The sequence below is a fragment of the Adiantum capillus-veneris genome, chromosome 21 (genome assembly GCF_014529385.1).
Source record: "Adiantum capillus-veneris isolate H3 chromosome 21, ASM1452938v2, whole genome shotgun sequence".
NCBI lineage: Eukaryota > Viridiplantae > Streptophyta > Polypodiopsida > Polypodiales > Pteridaceae > Adiantum > Adiantum capillus-veneris.
The window spans coordinates 82,419,538-82,438,339 of record NC_140951.1 but is presented as its reverse complement, the minus strand read 5'-3'; the positions used below and the strand labels follow the sequence as shown (position 1 = coordinate 82,438,339).

Here is an 18,802-nt window from a genome sequence, read left to right as displayed (position 1 = left end):
TTTGTGGGATAAACAATACTGGCAAGACCTCTATGGAGGAGTTGGGACCTGCATTAAGCAACAAAATCTCCACAGCACCACAACTTTTTTGAGTCGTCCGGGACGTCTGAAAACCGTCCCAATGAAGCAACAATGCTACATTACGGGGATCACCCTGACCACACCATCACACATATTAGCATTAAAGATGAGTGAAATAATGTCACAAAAATTATACATGGATAACTAACCCTTTGAAATTTCTTGTTGCATTGAATATCTTCCAAGCATTCGAGACACGTGAATTGATAAGCTCCTTTATCTGCATCCCATCCTCTTTGCAAGGCTTCATGTCGCTTAGAGCTTGGAAAAGTGGTGTAGATCTTTTTGCACACTAGATTAGAGCAAACCACTGGTAGCTCATATAAAACCATTGGATCCCAGAAATCTTTTACTTCTTGGAACTTCGTTCCATTCCAGAAATCAACGATCCTTCTTTGTGCATCGTTTACAATTTAAGGAAGCCATTCTTGCTTATGGCGCCATACATTCAACATCTCATGACAAAATGTATTGCATTTAGTCAAAAGCTTTAATTGAGGTTCAATTGGTATATAGTCGAAAGATAGCATACACTTCCTTGGCTTTTCACAAACGGGGCATTTTTCACAACACTGAAGGCAATCTCGCTTTAGCTTTTTAGAGCGAGGTTCTCTAGAGCATAAACACTTTGGCATTTCTCCAATAAAATTATCTTCCGAACTTGGTTGAAGGAGTTGTGGCGGATGCCTTGCCCCTTGATATCCTGTGCAGACACGATAACGTTGGGCAGAAATCATTCCGAGCCCTTTCAGCATTGTCTGTAGTTGGTCCCAACATGCAGGGACTCTAATACCACCAAGGTCTCCTTCCCATGTAGATGGGAGCTGAATTAGCAGTCTCGCTAAACTTTGCTTGGCGCTTGGACAACTGACCCTTGATCCCCCAAAATCGCCGAACATCAAGCGAAGCATTTTATCTTGTACACCTATCATATTTTTTTAAGAGATCTTGATGATGATAATAAGTCGAAGCATGAACTTGTCGACCGCCTCCGCAATACAGTGAGCAACGAAAAATAGTGTGTCTTTCACCCTTACTAAACCTTTCCACTCTATTAATTGGACCAATAGAGGGAGAAACTTGGGGTTCAAGAAGAGTTGACATAGTTGTAGGTGTAGATAGAGGTGTAACCAGAGCTGACGTGGAAGGGCAGTCTGACTCTAGCTGCACCCTTCTCCTTTTACTTACTGATGGGTGGACTTTTCCCAGTGCATCTTGTTGACGGTGATGATAGAAAGTCCTCTTTGTTACAAAAGCACACCCATTTGATAAGTGTTTGCAAAGGTAATCGCACGAGCACTTCCAAGATAGACTTTGACTCATGACTAATAAACACTCTATATTTCAGAAAGAATTCTTACGTCAATACAGATTTGAGATCATCATTAAGAAAGAAAACAAAGCAAGAATAGAAGTTTTGATCTTTTTTTAATGAAAGAAGATGACACACTTTAAATAAGAACTTTCTTAATCACAAATTATAATCATAGCCTGGAGCATCTTCTACAACCAATGGAGGAAGAACACAACTCCAAATTTTCTTGTTGGGTATGAGGCTTAGTAAAAGCTTTAGCCTAGAGTGAATTACATCAATAGGCATACTTTGGAATCCTAGGGTAGAGATTTTGTAACCAGATACAAGCCCAAGACTTGCTTTCAATGATAGCACACCCAATTTTACATGCCACCCTATAGAATCGTCTATAAAGATGGTTACTACACATGTGGGAGGCCCATCTTTGCCAAATAAATAATAGAAGGTCTCTGGCCAATGATCTATGTTGACTCCGTTTTCCTTCAAGCCATCAACAACGCTTTTCACGAGGTCAAACCGAACCTTATAAGCGCTTGCTTTCATAACATTCCAAGGCAATTCTTGATCTTTTTCCATAACGACAATGTGATTACAAATACCTAATAAGTTTGAAGTGGTAATTATTAAAAAATCTCTCTCTCTCTCTCTCTCTCTCTCTCTCTCTCTCTCTCTCTCTCTCTAAATACACATCAAGTCTACGCACCCAATAATTAGATCTCTTTTTTACCCTAATTATTCAACAAATATAAGACATTTTAGCGTAGTTGCCGACAAAGGCTTCAAATTTAACCTACAAACAGGAGTGTTGTCCTTATTTTCTATGGTTAAGAAAAATGTTTTGGCAAGCCTACTCTCTCTCTCTCTCTCTCTCAATGCATATCATAAAATATATTTCATGAGCTTTGCTCAATAAACAATATCACCATGTTTAGGAAAAATGTGTCTCAACTTAATATCGTGCCATTTCTAGTTTCAAATTTAACCTAGAAATTAACGGGAGTCTTGTGCTTATTTTCTATGGTTAAAGAAAAGGTTTTGGCAAGCCTACTCTCTCTCTCTCTCTCTCTCTCTCTCTCTCTCTCTAAATACACATCAAGTCTACGCACCCAATAATTAGATCTCTTTTTTACCCTAATTATTCAACAAATATAAGACATTTTAGCGTAGTTGCCGACAAAGGCTTCAAATTTAACCTACAAACAGGAGTGTTGTCCTTATTTTCTATGGTTAAGAAAAATGTTTTGGCAAGCCTACTCTCTCTCTCTCTCTCTCTCTCTCTCTCTCTCTCTCTCTCTCTCTCTCAATGCATATCATAAAATATATTTCATGAGCTTTGCTCAATAAACAATATCACCATGTTTAGGAAAAATGTGTCTCAACTTAATATCGTGCCATTTCTAGTTTCAAATTTAACCTAGAAATTAACGGGAGTCTTGTGCTTATTTTCTATGGTTAAAGAAAAGGTTTTGGCAAGCCTACTCTCTCTCTCTCTCTCTCTCTCTCTCTCTCTAAATACACATCAAGTTTACGCACCCAATAATTAGATCTCTTTTTTACCCTAATTATTCAACAAATATAAGACATTTTAGCGTAGTTGCCGACAAAGGCTTCAAATTTAACCTACAAACAGGAGTGTTGTCCTTATTTTCTATGGTTAAGAAAAATGTTTTGGCAAGCCTACTCTCTCTCTCTCTCTCTCTCTCTCTCTCTCTCTCAATGCATATCATAAAATATATTTCATGAGCTTTGCTCAATAAACAATATCACCATGTTTAGGAAAAATGTGTCTCAACTTAATATCGTGCCATTTCTAGTTTCAAATTTAACCTAGAAATTAACGGGAGTCTTGTGCTTATTTTCTATGGTTAAAGAAAAGGTTTTGGCAAGCCTACTCTCTCTCTCTCTCTCTCTCTCTCTCTCTCTCTCTCTCTCAATGCATATCATAAAATATATTTCAATAAATCTAGTTTTTTCGAGCTTGCTCAATTAAAAATATCACCATGTTTTCAACGTGTTGAATCAGTGTTTAGGAAAAATGTGTCTCAACTTCATATCTTTTATGCCATTTCTAGTTTCAAAAATGTTGGTTGAGGGCAAGAGGATAAGGAGAAATTCCACTGCAAAATAGAAAAAAACAGTGTAAAAACCCGAAAAATATCCTGATTTTTTAAAATTTCCTACTCAAGGAAAGGAGTTTTGTATGTTTCGAAAAATGATTTTTCCTGAACAGGCTACTGTACTTTAATTTAACTATTAAATAGCTGTGTTAAATTAAAGCTATCAACGATTTAATTACCAAAGCTTACTTGGATATTGAGTTGCCGTCTGCTGTGGAGCTAGCAGTCCCGAATTCGTTGAGAAGGAATATTATTCAGCACGCACCAGCCGACGCGGTCTGTATAAGTAGAGCTAAGTCGAAGCTGCAGCAGTGGGAATTCGAACACGGCGCTGATCGAGGCTCGTGGGTATCGCCAACCCTAGCCACTAAACAGTTAATTGATGAGCTGAGACGCAATATAATTGGGCCGGGGCGACGTCTGTAGAATTGAGAAGTACCTTAATTCTATATAATTAGACGTGGTGTCACTCACTGTGATTCTTGGCAAGAGGAGCACATCATCTTCTTCATCGAAACGGATGTCGCCGGTGTCGCAGGGTCGAAACTGCACTCCACTTTTTGAGAGTTGCAAAGCTGTGGGTAAGGAAGGATCTGCATCGATCATAGGAGACTTGATCGATAAGCAGCCCTGATCATGATCTGAGTGAGGGGATTGTGTGAGGCGATCAGAAACATAATCATAGATCGAAATTAGAAGCTCTTTATAATTAGAGCAGCACCTTAATTAATCTGCAGTCGCGCGCGTCTCATGTAGCGAAAGAGCAGCACGACCGGCACCGCGAGCAGAGCGCCGCTCCTGCGTGTATGTAGAGGAACAGTAGTAGTTGTGTATGCGCGCGTGAGTATATCTCCAGCTAGAAGCTTAATGCTAAACTGTGCAGAGCTTGCGAGCTAGGGTGGTGCGATGCAAGCTTTCTCCTTTTGGCTCGCGCAGAGCTGGGTTCCCGCCCATGCGCCATGCCGCTTGGTTAATTTCAGGCGATAGGATAGAGGTAGGTACACCTTTAATTTTAGTGGGCCCAAATCAATCAACCCCTTACCTACAAAGCTTAAAATTTGATTTACACAGACATACCCCTTACCTACAAAGCTTAAAATTTGAGATACAAATTTAGAGAAATATAGTGTAAAAGCAAGATCTCCAAAAAGATCTTGAGCACAAGGCTAAATTGAAAGAAGAGGAGCAACACATAAGCAACAGTGACGACATAAGCAGCAGTGACGATACACATGATTAGAGAAGTGAATACCGCAGTCGAGATACAACAAAAGTCAATGAAGTGATGATGATGGAGATTGTAGTAGACATGATTACAATAGTAATGAATTGTAGTGAAAGAACTCACGATGATATTGCCAGCCTGACTATTGAAAAACAACATTACCCTTAGCACTACCTTGGTCGATATGTATGACAAATGTGGTAGGGCCAAGAAGCTTTGAGTTGTTTTCAAAAGGTGCAAAGTGAACAATCACCAACTATGCTTGCATCTTGAAGACAAGTGTCAATGGAAGATGTTGAGATGAGAAAAAGAACTGATCACGATGATATAGTTTGTCAAGGAGATCTTGGCACAAAATAATCTCTCATGGTTACGTGATTGAACAATGCTCCTCATGAAGTTGTGTCACACTACAGGCAGACTCATTACGCCATGATAGTATTACAGACATCTCCGTAATCTTTCGTGATGTTTCAATTCCATGATATCATTATCATGCAGAGCTCTCGGTACTGCAAAACTCCTCGCTTATCTTCGTGAGGCTCTGATACCATGTTGAACCACCACGCACAAGAGAGAGGAGAGAGGGATGACACCACATTTGCAAACCGTAAAGGTGTGTTAAGTGGTCACACGAGATGAGTTTATATAGAGGGGAGCAGGGGGCTATATATAGAGATACGATATATAGCACAACATGCACTCCAACCCTTACTCCCTACTTGAAACATCTTCGAAAACATTAAAGGTGCCCTCGTTGAGTCACTTTATCCCAATCCACTCGTGATAAGTCCTCCTATGGTACACTCTACACTGTCTTATGACCAAACTCCAAAATAAACTAAGTAAAAAATGCACCAAACTTTAGAGGAAGCTTAGCCACCCTAAGTAATCTAACCAAGCCACCATTTCCGTACTTGAGAAATTCTAAACTAACCTCATGAGACGCTTCATGTGGAACCACATTGGATATACTCGATACACTCTTGACCACTTATTTGCCTTGTAAAAAGCCCCCAATGTATGGACTGTTACTGGTATGCTCTGCTTGGATCTTGGTGCACCCATGGCTCGTTATAATCATAGGCTATATGTATTTTTGTTATGCAGGGATAGGGCCGTGCAGGGATAGGGTGATGACGAGCTAGGGTTGCAACGGCTCAAGCCATATTCTCTCTCTCTCTCTCTCTCTCTCTCTCTCTCTCTCTCTCTCTCTCTCTCTCTCTCTCTCTCTCTCTCTCTCTCTCTCTCTCTCTCTCTCTCTCTCTCTCTCTCTCTCTCTCTCTCTCTCTCTCTCTCTCTCTCTCTCTCTCTCTCAGCATGCAGATAGCTTGCGGTCATGTCGCAGAAGCAAAATGCAGTAACAGAAAAATTATGAGTTGCAATGCAAAGGTACATTCAGGTGGTGGTATGCAGTCTAGCGGAACATATCTCCTGAATACAATGTCGTTCGATGGTCGATGCGAACTTGCTCTGCGGCCATAAAGCTATTATACAATGCCATCGACTAACCTCAGGATTGTGGCAGTCTTGCTCCTACCCTTGCTCTCATTAGCTGCCTTGTGGACAAAGCTGCAGTAGTACGTGTGCAAGGTGCCAAGTTGAGCAGCGTGTGAGCATTTGCAACCACCCATGTGCAATTCCCTTGCCCTGTTTCCACATATGCAAGTTGCCATGTGGTGCACCATGCAAGCCCTGTGGCCTCAAGAAACCATGCCTTAATTGTTGTGTGCATGAGCGTTGTGCCCATACTTGTGAGAAACCTTGTGTCCCATGCTTACTACCATGTCCTGGATGTGTGAACACTATTCTTGTAGTCTTCCTTGCAGTTCTATATGCACAAGGTCTCAATGTGACACACCTTGTGGCAAAGCTCTAAAATGTGGTCATCCTTGTATTGGGATGTGTGGTGAGCCGTGCCCCGCAAAGTGTCGGATATGTGACCCAAACACTCCTGAGATGTTCACAAGCCAATAAATTGGGAAACTACCATCCTATACCCTCTTGTGCAGCTTGTAGATTGCGGCCACATTTGCGTGGTGAGAAAGCTTGACAGCTACATTGATGGACCTAATCTGCAGAAGAATTTGTAGGTGTTTTATGGCTTTGAGATGACTAACAAACTTTGCATTTAATGAGTGCAGGCAACGGAGTGTGACAATGCTATTGCATACATGATATCTTCCTCCAGTGTCTGCATGGTGTAATTCCCATTTTGTATCTGTACTTCTGTGGTCAAAAAATTACAGTTGATATTCATCTCATTTTGAATGTTTGGATATCAATCTGGCATGTCTTGGAATTATCCAATTCGCTAAAGTATGGTGATTGATCACACTTGAGAGAGAGAGAGAGAGAGAGAGAGAGAGAGAGAGAGAGAGAGAGAGAGAGAGAGAGAGAGAGAGAGAGAGAGAGAGAGAGAGAGATTGGCTTTACATTGGGGGTCACAAGAAAGGAAAGGAGGAATTGAAGCATCATGAATCGATAACCATATCGCCTTGTTGATGTAACTTGATGTATGTCAGCTCATTAGAAGAGCCTTTAAATAGGGTTGATTACATGAAAAGTTATTGAGTTTTGATGTAACATAGCCAAAGCCTAGAGGTTCATTTTTCTGCATGCTTCCAATTCTTGATAAAGTATTAACATTTGCAATTTAGAGAGAGAGAGAGAGAGAGAGAGAGAGAGAGCCCGGCATAGGATGCTTCTCCCGCTGTTTTTGCATCCCTCGACGTAGGAAAAGATGTGTACCTTCCTGTGTCTTCACCTCATACCTTCCTCAATCTTCTCTTGTGCTTCATATGCCAAGCATCACACACACAAGATATCGGCACTTAGCTTCATCGTAGACACCTTCAATACAAGTTGATTGATGTCTCCTGCTTCAATGAACTAGACCACAACAGAAAGGCATGAGCTCCACATTGTGAGTTTACTTCCATTCTTAGCTCTCTCATCATGCTTTGATAAGCAATCATGAACAATCTCCCATTCTCACTACACCTTCACCTGATGTGAAACAACATAAATATATATATATATATATATATAGGAAATTTTACCAAAATACTCCTTTAATTTGTGGAAATTCCCATAATACGCAAATTTCAAAATTTCCCGACATACCCTTGTGCGTTATTTTCTAATTTTTATTCCTTTTTTACAAATGAGATCCGTTTTTGAGTGCTTGCCATTGCTAGGGATGTAATTTGCCACAAATTACCTCCAAAAAAGGACAATTTATACCTAAAAATAATGAAGCAAATCATCTCCAAAGCCTACATAGTCAACTCAAATTCTAGATATGCATCTTGATTTGATAGACGATCATTGTTCTTATGAAAAGCTACAATTTTTTATTTTTTATTGGAGAAATTTGATCTCACAACAAAGAGTATCTTCCTTGTAAAAAGCCCCCAATGTATGGACAAGCATCAAGTGGAGATGGATATTTGACATTTAAAGTTTTCAATCTATTGCCTCTTGTAGTAGGAAATGCATTCTCCCATTGAACTAGATATATATGCAATGAGTTTCAAGGAGTGTAGCACCATTTGCAGTACTTGTATCACCTCTAAGCTACACTAATAAGTATTTTCATAATCACACCATAAAAAAGTAAGAGATGGCACCACAATCTCTCCTTTGAAAGTAGACACACTAAATAGGTCTTGCACAACTTTCCTTGGAAAAATCTCACCATACAATATACCTTCTAAAAAGACAAAAAAACTCTAAGATATGAGAAATGATATAGACAAGTGCCCAACCTTAGGTATTGATTTTTTCAAGGTCATGGAATATGAGAGTTATAATGCAGTCCAATGCTTCTTTGCAAAAATGAATTACGAGAAAAAATAAAAACATCACAAAATAGCTTAATAAAACATAGTATAAGTACCATAGTACATACATATATTAAAAGAATACGTATTATGATTAGTACTTAGTATAAAGTAATCACTATATTGCGATGTGGAAAGGCATGCTTAGTAAGTGGGTTGGACCAGCTAGAATTTGTTACTTATAACTAGTGACTACATAATTACTATATAGTAATTGCATTGAATTTAGGATTTGCTACTTCTAACTAGCAAGTAAACATAGTTACTATATAGTAATTGTGTGGAATTGGGTTTTACTACTTCCAACTAGCAACTCAACATAGTTGCTATATAGTAATTGCATTAGACCAAGGATTTACTACTTCTATGTAGCAACTCCACTTAGTACTATATAGGAAATCTAGAGGTACTTGAAAGTTTCTAGTTCCATCCAGCAATTATAGACCTATCATATAGTAACTTATGAATTTTCTAGTTCAATCTAGCAAAAAGCTCTTTACTTCCTACTTAGATCTAGGAAGTACATGGAACCCAAAACGAATTTCTATATGGTAACATGTCAAAAGCTCCTTGTGATTGGGTAGACTTCCTTCTTAAACGCTAGGCAGTTCGAGGCATTTACTTTGGTGCTAGAGGATTCTACGAAGTTTTGCTAGCCGACATTCATGCCCGTAACATGTTGCTTGAGTTGTCTCCTCTATTTTTTGGCACTCTGATAATGCATGTATTGATATGGGCACTTACCAAGGACTATCAAAGCCTAATCCATCATAAGTGCTCGGTATGAGTGGAAATCCTTGATTTTCCACGCACTTGGCGCCACTTTCTTCCTATGCTAGCCTCTCATTTGAGAGAAGTGATTTGTCCTCCAAAAGTTGATGCCAATACAAATCGCTTTTGTGTATGGGAATTTGCACATGCAAAACCCATTCAGAGTTGATCACATGGTTCATAAATAGTTACCAAACAACTCTGTCTTCGGGTTCAAAGATGCAGTGCACCTTGCAAGCCGTGCAATTCTAAATTTGAGGAGTTAATTGTAGTGGGCTCAGAGTTACGTATAGTGTAATGCATACCATGAACAAGTGCATCCCATCATGAATTTGGCACATGAAGCACTTTAAGTTTGTAAGCTGCTAGTAACACTAAAGGAGAGACAATGCCCATAGGTTCAATCAATCTGCACAATGCTTGTGAAGGCATCTTTGCAAAGTTGAGAATAGCTCATATAAAAAATCTGCAAGGGAACCAGCTAAAATCTTCATACACTTCCCACCCCTGAAGGTATTACTGTCAATTCGGGGACCCACTTATTGGAAACGCCCTTTCAGGCTCAGATGGGAAAAATTCGTAAATTCATGTTTTCGTTGTGGGAAATTTGGACATATAGATTTAAATGTTCTGAGCCTATTTTGCAACCCCTTTCTTTAGTTGTCTCTCAGTTTGCGGTTTCTAATGAGAGAGAAGTCCCTAATCTCAAATCTGCCATTGTTGGGGCTTTTGTGTTGCCTGATGACTAACATGTGGATAAAGGCAAGATTAAACCTGCTGCTTCCCCAAATCCTTCGAGTAAAGGAAAGTCTGTATCTACTCCTGAAACCAAAAACAAGGGGGAAAATGTGGACTTGGCGGAATAATCTCCTTGGGTAACCCCCAAGAAGACTATTAAAATGCGTTCGCAACTTTCTTCTCGTAATTATGTACCTCCTGAAGTAATATTTGCGAGGCAAAAACCTCTTCCTTGTAATGATAATCGCACTCTTGCGGATACATGGAATAAGTTGGTGCACTCTTACATGGATACAATGGTTCATGGGACTTCTCAAGCACCTACAGGCTTTGTTGCCTCTAAGATAGGCATGCACAATATTGTCGTTGAGTCACGGGTTGCTAATGTTGATGTGCTTACGTGCACATCAACTTAGTCTCTTCCTTACTTTGCCTCTGTACATATCTCTTGAATGAATAGTTGTGTTAAATGCATTTCTTATAATGTGTGTGGGTTATTCAACTCTGATAAGTGGATATTAACCTGACACTATGTATACATGTAAGGCAAACATTGTGGTTTTGCAAGAACATAATCAGTATGAATATGTTGGGAAACACTTGTATTTTGCAGGATACTGGATAGCATATTCTGGTTTGTTGGGCTTTTTGAGTGTTTTGATTATGGTTAGGCATGAGTTGCAGCCGCTTCTTGCATATAATGATACAGTGGGTCATTGATGGTGGTCCAATGCAGAATCAACGGCCATGTTTATGAATTTGGTGGTGTTTATGCACATATGACCTCGGGACAACGAGGTGTTTTGTGGCGTGAGATATCTTCTTATCCATGGCTTTTCCAATGCGCTGCTTTGTGGTGATTTTAACAATGCGCCGGCTTTATCTAATAATACCACAGGACATTTGCACATGCTAAGCATAGAATTGCAGGCCTGAACAAATCTCGTTGCATGTACACATGCAGATATTGGACTTGTGGACCCTCTTGCATCCTGATGTTTCGGGATATACATTTCAACATAATTCTTTTTTTACATATCGTGCAAGATTAGATCGGTCGTATGTCCTCGGCATGCAACAATTTGATAAGTTTGTATGTGAAATGAGCATAGACCATTCTTTGCTTTTATCTAATCATGCTCATGTTGTGATGTCGTTGCGCTTTGGGCAACTACATTATGATCAGCCTCTTTTGCACATCAACCATGCATATCTTTCGCATGAAGCATTCCGTGAGATGATCTATGATTTTATTCCCCCTTTGGTTGCCCAAATGTATCTTGATCCTGATGTTGCCTGAGTTCTCTTTGTTGTGCGTGTGGAGAGTGTAATTCAGGACTATGGCAAGTATTACATGTTTCAATTATGTGGTGATGTTGAGGATGCCAAGCATGTGTATCAACAGCTCCAACTCTTAGCTGACACACGTTCGTTGTTGAAAAGTGAATCCACAGTCCTTTGTGGGGTCCGGGTGTGTTTGCAGCATAATTATATATGAAAATTGGATAAATGACAGACTCGTGCTTGACATGGAGCGTTTGTGGACAAGGGATGTGCCTCAAAACAGGTTTTTAACACTTGTATCATTCAAGGACTTCTCAAACTATTAAGCGGGTTATGTTCCAATCGGGATCCTAGACAGGCTCAAAGTGTGAGCTTGCGGATGCCATGGTGTCCCATTTTACGACCGTTTTTTGCAGCTCCCCCCACGGAATCCACTGAAGTTATTCATGCCCGCCACTGTTTGTTATCTGCTGTGCACCCAATTGTCCTGCCTCAGGATGCTTTGGACATGGAGGCGGATTTTACAAAAAATGAATTGCACTCAACATTACTTGCTCTCGGAAGATGGTGTTCGCCTACTTGGGACGGGCTCACTATGGAATTTTTTATCTCTTTCTGGGAGCTTCTGAAAGAACCTTTACTTTATATAATGAACACTGCGTGGATGAAACACGATTTGCCAATGTCTTGGAAAGAGGGTTTGTTGAAGTTGTTGCCGAAACAAGCACTTTGTGAGCAGTCCTCGCATTGGCAACCAATTTCTCTTATGCCGGTTATATATAAATCTTGGCAAAAATCATTGTGAATCGTATCAAGGAACCTCTTACGGCTGATATCCACTCCATGCTATATGGCTTCATTCCTCATCCCCCAAATTTTGGATAATCTGGCTAATGTATTGATGGGAATAAAATATGCTAAGTATACCCAACAAGATGTAGACAATGAAAAGGCTTTCAATACAGTTCAATGGGATTTCATTGCCACTACAATGCGGACCCTTGGTTTTGGTCCAAAGATGGTCAATGTCGTATACTTCTTGTATGCTCATAGTACATCCTCAAGCCTCCTTGATGGAGAGCAGACAGAACCTTGGCCTCTTGGATGCTCTATCAGATAGGGTTGCCCGCTTAGCGCCTTTTTGTATGCCATTGCCACTCACCCTTTGCTATTGTATTTGGATCACTTGACTTCGCTCAGTCGTCTTCATGAGCTAAAATTACCCAATGGGAAAGACTTCGCAGGGCAAGTCTATGTTGATGATTCGTTGTTCATACCCCACAATACCTAGGATTATGTGCATGAAATTATGCAAGCATTGAATACATTTGTCTTGGCAGCAGGCCTTAAGGTTAACTTTTGGAAATCTAAACTCTTGCCTCTTGCTGTTTGTGACTGGTATCATCTTTTGTGGCATGGCGAGATTCTTGATCTACGTGTGGTGGTCAAGCACTTAGGATATCCTATCGGCTAGCAGGTAGCCAATACTCAACAAATCGATTGGTTCATGCAACGATTGAATGTCTTGTTGCACTAGCCTCGCTGCCGCCTCTCATTGCTTATGTATAGTATTGTATCTCACTTGTGGTGCACTAGTTCTCATAAGAAAGGCGTCCATTCGTTAGCAGTGGAGAAGCTTTGCAAAGCATCTTGGGGGACTAAATATTTTGGACTTTCGTCGCCATGCTTTGGCAAGGAAGGCTATGTTACTGCCTACTCTTGCACTATAGTCTCAGTCGTGGACAGTTATGGTTGTTGATCTATGTCGGCATGTTACCACTCCTGCTTTTGGTCATTGGCAGACTTCCCTTTGGGAGATTGTGTTTGGCAAGATGGTCGGTAATATTAGTGGCTGCTTGATCACCTCTGGTTTGCTCTCCGCTTCGAAAGTTATTACGAATAGTCTCTCTTGGCATGGCAGGCAACATGTATCTGATCTTTTTGGTGGGTTTTTCTCGCTTTGAGGTTTTTCACAAGTAAATTAATCAAAACAGATTTACTATATTAAAAAAGTGTGTGTGTGTGTGTGTGTGTGTGTGTGTGTGTGTGTGTGTGTGGACTTTTCTTTTATGGAGTTGGAGTGGCACTGTTCAGGTGCTGGCCACTTAATTAATACATGAAAATTACAACAGGAAGGGTAGGAATGGTGCTGCTTCTCAGTGCCTCTCTCTTTTGAAATAGTAGGGAACCCTTCAAATCCTAACAGTCTAAGACTAAGCCTAAGCCTATCTAGTATTGCCCCCTTACTGTACATACCTGCTGGCTCAAAAATTGCACGCTCTGTAAGCTCCTTCCAGCTCCAGACACTCACTCTTCTCCTTCCAAACTTAAGCAATCCATGTGATTAAGGCTCCTCCAGTGACCCACGTACCACCCTCAACCTCTGTCTAATTTTTCCTTATGCACTGCCCACAGAAGGCGATCAAGGGCAATATCCAATGTGGAATAGGCAAGGGCAGCCTGCAGGCAATTATACGAGAGGAGAGTTTTGAATAGCAATGCTTGAAGATTTTGGGATGATCCTTTTCTCCAAATAGGATCATACCCAACTTACTATTCTTCAGGTAGTGACGTCGTAATTGGCGAGGCGTGACTGGCCTTGGAACATGATAGTTCCCCACTTGAACTTGGTGAGGACATCTTCTAGAATAGCAGGGCTGCATTGCTCACTTGGTAGCTGTTGAGTACATTACCTTCTCTCAGCAGCTCTACCACAAGAAGTTTTCTTACATTCTATTGCTTTAGAATGTCTTTAATTTTCTTACATTCTATTGTTTTAGAATGCCAAAGTGAAGCTTCACTTTGCATAATTTTAGTAAATTTTACACACACACACATGTTGTTTCAGAATGCTAAAGTGAAGCTTCACCTTGCATAATTCTAATAAATTCTATATACACACACATATATTAATTAGTTCTTTTTATTTCACCTTTCATTTCACAGTTGCACATGGCTTTACATTTCTTGCATTTTATAACTTGATTCCAGTCAGTGTTAACATTCGAGAAAGTCTCTTTTATTAAGCGGCTGCTGATCGAGTTTCCTCCTCACAAAGAAGAAAACAAGAAATGCTAGCAAATTTTTTGAGATTTGTAAAAATTTTGGACAACTTTCTCACATATTTCATCAGTTTTTCTTCCGTTTACCATAGTTTGCAACTAGCTTAGTCTCGATTTTCAATCGGCTCAAGCTAAGCTAAGGCAATCCTTTCCCAAACAATGATACCAATTTAATTCAACCTAGCAAGTTTATCACTTTTTTATTGTTTTTGAAAGCCGTCGTGACCCTTTCACTTCTTTTTCTTTTGCATGTGATGCGGAAGCATCAATTAGTTTAGCGGGAATGCACCCACGCCTGCATGTCGCAAGGGTTGAACCATAGCGCACGCGCTTAAACCCCCTCCCTCACCTTTACCACTAGGCCATTGTGATTATCTTACCATGTTTAAACTAGTACTATCACATTTTGTAATTTTCATTCAGCAACACACTTGCTTTGTTCATAGGGGGCCACCATGAGACTTCACCTTGTTCTGAATAAAACTGAAAACAATATTAAACAAGGGATGACTGAGTAGTTATTAGAGGACCCGAAATTGGCAGAAATAACTAGGCCTGTGTCAAATCTTGAGAGATGTACTACCTAAGCCACTTATCCATTGAATTTGGGAAGTGCAGGATGGCTCGGTGGGTAGAGAGCCTTCCAATGAGGCACCAACCTCTCATCGCACTCCACGCGCTCTAAGCTGCCACCTACCAAACGTCCCAGTATAGCTGCTGGAAGGCTCTTCAATGTCCATAGCTTTCTCATCTTCAATGTCCTCAGCCCACTAAGCTGCCCAAAGCTCACAGGCAGATCCTGCAGCCTTCTGCACCAATCCAAGCTCAGATATTGCAAGCTTCTCAGCTCCCCGAAGCTCACTGGCAGATGCCGCAACCTTGTGCAATCCTTCATCATAAGATGCTCCAAGCCATGCAGATTTCCAAAGCTCTCTGGCAGCTTCTCCATTCCAAAGCAATGTGACAGATCCAGCTTCTTCAATCTCCCACGCTGCCCAACATTTATACCAGGTAATCCCTTCAAAATTTCACAACCACTCAAATCTAGCTCTTTCAGATTATTAAGCCACCCAAAACATTGAGGTAGCTCCTTCAAACTTCGACAGTTGGCTAATATGAGAATCTCCAAGGACACAAGGCATCCAAAATCCTCGGGCAGATCTTGCAAGCGTTTGCACCATGACATGTCAAGCTTCTTCAAAGCCACTAACAGCCCAAATCTTGTCGGTAGATGGCTCAATGACGAGCAGTAGTATAAAGCGAGTGTATGTAGGTTGTTCAAGTCGCCAAAGCTTTGCGGTAAGTTTTTGAGTTGGTAACACTGAGACAAGGATATGTATGTGAGCGCTCTTAGTTATCCTAGCTTCTCTGGAAGCTCCTCCAGCTCAAGGCCATCCACTTACAAAACTTTTAGATATTGTGACAACCCATGAATTAGTGAAGTCGGTATTTCATCAACTTCAATAAGTCGCAGCTTCTCTAGTTTAGGCAGATTTGTACCAGATAAGCAACTTACACCATCCACTCCCTCAATATGGAGGCTCTGTAGCTCAAACAAACCTTCAAATGTGCTGCTTGCCATTGTGAGTCCCGCACCCCTTATGAACAACACCTTCAGCCTGCACATGCTACTTAGGAAAGGTGGGAGGTCATTGTTGATGAACCCATCTTGAAAGTACTGTAAGAAAAGCATCCTTGCATGAGGGAAGGCCAAACTGGTTGGCCAGCCCTGCTCTTCTGTTATGCCACCTGAACAAGAAAATGATTATGAGCAATTTCAAACATTGAATCTAAACCATTTCTAATCCTAGTATGAGGAGGATCAAAGAGTTGTGCACCTGTGTGAATCGATATTACTTCAGCCATAGCAGCTTCCTCCGACTGCCAATCACTGGGTATATTCTTGCTTCGTCGTGGCATCACTAGCCTCTTGCGATGAGATGGTGGGTGATCCTTTGCTCCCAACTGGAGTGCAAGATCTCTCATCACATCATGCTGAGAGAAGCTCAAACCACCAGCTCTATTGCTTTCCAGTGCATGCCCAATGTCAACACTACATCACAAACATCATCGTAGAGCCTGTGGATGATCAGTTTTGAGTGCAAGTTACTGCAAAGTAGCTCCATATCATGCTAAAACAAGCTCATTGAAAAGACGGTCACTACCAAGGTACTACTAACCTCGTAACAATCTCCGGAAAATCCAATAGGCTTCGACTTGCAAGCTCCACCAATGCTAACACTGCATCCACCCATTCCATTCCTCTCACATACACCCATACATCCAACAAGGCATCTGTTGACCATTCAGAATCTTCAGGGTATGCACTCAAGTCTACAAAGCATTCTTGCAACATGGGGTCCAAGGCATCAATGCTTGTTCGAAGACGTCCCAACAAGGCATCTTTATGATACTCTCCCAATGGCTTAGCATCTCGAAGTTTGTCCCTAGCGACGCGCCAATACGCTGCAGGAGACTGGCCAGCACTAGTTGAAAGAGAGGTACCAATGACTCTGAGAGCCAATGGAAGTCCTTTGCACTCCGATATCACCTGCTATGCACATTAATGATTTGCTAAAACCATTGCATCAAAGTGAAAATTGTTTATAATGAAGATGGATTGCAAAAAAATAATCATGCAAGGAGCTATACAACGTACACATAGGAGTTTTAGCATGTGAGATTGTCTTGTGCAGAGAGCTAATTGGAGTATTTGTACCTCCTTTACTACTTGAGGCTCCTCTACCCATGCAGGAATGAAGTTCTGTCCAAAAGCCCAATGGCAAAAGAGGTTCTCCGCATTCGATTCATTCAGCAAATCCAATCTGTACGTATGGCTATTGCGAGTATGCAAAGCGGAAGCTTGTCTAGTGGTTATCATGGTTTTGAACCCTTTTGACTTCAAATGACAGGTTTTCAAGGTGTGCTTTGAACCACACATCATCAAACACTAGTAAACGCCGCTTTGAGGGAAATATGCTTAGAAGCTTGCTCTTAACTTGTCTGTATGCATCTTCCACAGTCTGAAATATGGGTGTTAGTTCTCCTCCTACGACTTTCTTCCAGATGGTAGAGAGAAGGCTCTTCATGTCAGGGGATTGCGAAACACAAAAGAAGTGGATTCGATCATCAAAAAACCCTGCATTTCAAAGTCAAACCCACTTTCTAGAGCGTATTGACCCAACAGCTTTCGACAAAAATTTCACAAGAAGATCAATGAGAAAAACACATGCTATATGTTGAATGATTTTACCTCGAATTTCCGGATCTTTACAAATGGATAATGCAAGCGTCGTCTTTCCGATGCCACCCATGCCTTCAACAATCGTAATTGTGTGACCCTTGTCGTTGTTAGATAGCAGAAGTGACTTCAATGATTGATGTTATAGTCAAGGCCGATCAAGAGTTGATGTTGATTCATCAACTCATCAAGTTGGTTCCCCAGCTGGTCCTCTTCTACATGATCACCTTTGCCGCTATGTGCGGCATACCTTGCCCAATTTGTGGGCGATAATGGGTTGCCACTCTTGAGGGCACCCATCACTTCTGCATGATCCTTGTCCTGTTGTTCGCGCACATCTTGGAGGCCAATGTTTATCTGCTGCAATTGCAAAGTGTTGAGAGCTGACAATTGTTGTAGGTGTTGCAGGATATATTGCCGCAACTTGAGAATTTTTCTGCTGTAGCGAAGTCGGGAAACAGCATTTACCCAGCCGAATTTGAGTTGAAGGCAAGACTCCACCAGAGATTTGCCCTCGCCAAGCTTGTAGATAAACCCAAGGAGAAAGCGGTGCTCCCAATCAGAGGGAGCTGGCATGTGCAAATTGGAACAGATTTGCAGAAAGATGGGGTGGTGCACGTCGAGATCCTGCTGCAAAGCTCGGCAGTACTTGCGGCACCATGCCACCTGCACAACTGCATCTCTCAAAATGGCGTACAGATCGTTGAATGCAGCGCCTATGAGCAACGCTTCCGCCATGGCCAAATACAGCCACTGCTCAAGGACGAGAGAAGAGAGGACAGTGTGACTGTGTGTGTGTAAGTGTGCGTGAGAGAGAGAGAGAGAGAGAGCGAGAGAAGGGCACTTTATTTCAAGGCGTTGTCCCAAGTCTGATAGTGTAGTTCGTTGGCCTATACGCAAGCTCAAAGTTGAAAGGGCCGAGTGTCGGGGAAAAGTAGGGGAAGAATCTTTCTTGGCCTCCAGGAGAAGGCCTTAGTGCAAGGTTGAGTTTTTGGTGCAATTTCTGGCCGTGGGATGGATTCGCGAGATGGTCGACAAGTGGTTTTTGGCCAAGGAGGCCATAGGGAATTGGTAGAGAAAACTAGCAATTCTCTCACCATCAAATGGTCACCCTCACATTAAC

The 18,802-nt window shown here is 41.2% G+C and overlaps 1 pseudogene across 1 annotated transcript; it reads right to left on the bottom strand.

The window, feature by feature from the left end:
* Positions 1-14,896: 14,896 nt before the first annotated feature.
* LOC147431245 (putative disease resistance protein At5g66900) lies at positions 14,897-18,549 on the bottom strand (annotated as a pseudogene). The gene is made up of 5 exons (XR_015185680.1): positions 17,692-18,549; positions 17,158-17,577; positions 16,619-16,989; positions 16,277-16,491; positions 14,897-16,187 (listed from the first exon to the last, which is right to left on the bottom strand). The product of XR_015185680.1 is annotated as a putative disease resistance protein At5g66900 (transcript).
* Between the last annotated feature and the right edge of the window lie 253 nt (positions 18,550-18,802).